Consider the following 2,378-nt stretch of genomic DNA (forward strand, 5'->3'; position numbering starts at 1 on the left):
AAACAGTGATGGTGGGCATGGCATTTCTACAGTTTACTATCAAAATATTGAATGTGGATGCTCAACAGATGGAAAAGCGAAAGACAGATGTCTGAATTTCCATCTTGCCAAGCATTCCATGTTTGAAATTCCTATCAGCGAATGCTACTGTGCATTTGCTGATATGAACTTAAAAAACAGCTGAGAGATCACGGTACAGTGCAGTTTGGGATATTCATCTCTTTTCCTCACTGTAGTGTGATCTCGGAGTTGGAATATATAGTTATAAGGGGGGGTGTTTGTTCAGCAGATTCAAAATTGTGTGCAGTCGGATATTATCACATTCGCCCTTTTCTTCGATGTTGTTACCAGAAAAATGTTTTTTCCGGTCGACATTTTGATAGTAAATCCATTTCTACCACAAATATGCTTGCACCCTGGTGGGAGAGTCTTAGCCAAAGCCCTGGAAAGAGTAAAGCTGTGGAAGTCAAAATGGCCACAGACTACCTGCACAAAGGATTCCCCAAATGTGAGGACTGCAACAGTGAATACTACAATGAGCATCCAGTGTTATGTGGGCCAAAAGGGCACTATCAAAATAGCCTATGGCCTGTGTTTACTGATCTTTAGTAATGCACTGGGGATCAGAGGTATAGGAGGGAAAACACAGAAATCCACCTAAGTGAGAAAGCAGATGGAGTTTCTGTTCTACAGCAGAACTTTATCAGCTTGTTCCGTGGTGAGGTAAAAAACATGTACTTCTAACACACCCTAGTCTCTGGCCAAATCCAAGAAGGCTTCTTTGTTTAACATTCATTCATGTGGGTCTCTGATCTGCTCAGGCTGCCTACCACTGTATTTTCCTAGGAGGGCTTGTAGCTGCCTTGAGTGTCATGCCCACTTCTAGGGCAATCCCATAGGCTTGCACTGCCAGTCTGCACAGTATAAAAGTGAGAGTATTTCCTTGCTTGTTGATGTACCACCTCACTGTGTTATAAGTATTTAAAGGACAGTTTGAATGTTGTCAAGGTCAGGACCACAACCATCATTTCCTTTACATTTGCTTTTCCTCTCATGTTCTGGTTCCATGTGGTCCCACATGGATTCCTCAAGCAAGGATGGAGGAATTTGTAGACAGGGACTGTGGTAATCTTAAGGTGACTCCCACACTCAGGTGACTGCCATTTTTACAATGGAATCTTTCTTTATGCAAAGCAGGAGGGGAACTGGGTATCCAGAGATTGTGAATGTTACCACCATCGACACCTAAGGTACCACTGTAAATTTCTAATGCATAGTTATACTTGTTGCACCATGAAACCCAGTACTATGAAATTCCACTGATGATATCATTCCCCTCTGCAGGCCATGCTGGAGAAAGATAGAGTACCTTGTCATCTAGTAAGTACCCTGTAGTTCTTGGCAATGGGGATATGCTGATACTCATCTTTAACTGCCAGAGTGCCAAGAAATGTTCTTGTGAGTAGAAGGGTAAGGAACTAAAGCATGTTTGATTCAGAGTCCTTACTCAGATATAACACTCTGGTGAACAGTCTGAAATTCTTACCTGACTTCCTCAGACATGAGTCCACAGTATCCATATTGTTCCATGCTGCCTATACTGCATCACCAATAATAAAAATGAGCAGTTACCACCAAAGAGGAAGCCAGGTAAGTCCAGCAAACTCTAATGTGGTAGGGACATCCAAGCACCCTTTTCCGTTATCTGTAAAGGCTGACTGACTTTTGAGTCACTTGGAGGTAAAGATGAAGATATGGACCCCACATCATCCTCCTCTTCTACTGAGGTTCAAATGTGAGGACAGTTTTCTGGTCTTTTGTCTTACTCTCTTTGGTGACCCTTCTGTATCCAAAGATGAAAACAGTCTGCAAGGAGTTCACTTTCCTGAGCTAGAAAGTCCCTGGACTACTGCTGAAGGATGTAAGGAAGCAACTCCTGGACAGTCATGTACTGGATCAGAGTGCAAGGCATACACTGTACCCAAAGTCAAGGTAGACAATTTTGGGACAGCTAATGCTGGTCCCCCAAAAAACAGCTGACATTAGCGAGCTTGCTCTAGGTACCCTGGGTCAGTCCCACCAATACTGGCTTATCCAATATTGGGTGGGGCTGAACAGACCCAAGAAAGGACAGCTGGGGGGCTGAGGAAGCATCAGAGGAGTCAATATGGAACCTTAGGAAGTTAATATTTGAACCCACAAAGGGGCATCTGTTAGAACTACCATATACATATGTAAAATGAGCCAACATCAGGCCATCTAGAGTCAACAAAGAACCACCCTGAGTTATCAAAGGAAATGATTCCACTGACAGTGTACTGACATTGGCTCACTAATGTTAGAGTACTCAATGTTAGGAATCCAGTATTCAAGGAGCG

The sequence above is a fragment of the Protopterus annectens genome, chromosome 3.part0 (genome assembly GCF_019279795.1).
Source record: "Protopterus annectens isolate FY-2018-M chromosome 3.part0, PAN1.0, whole genome shotgun sequence".
NCBI classification, from domain to species: Eukaryota; Metazoa; Chordata; order Ceratodontiformes; family Protopteridae; genus Protopterus; species Protopterus annectens.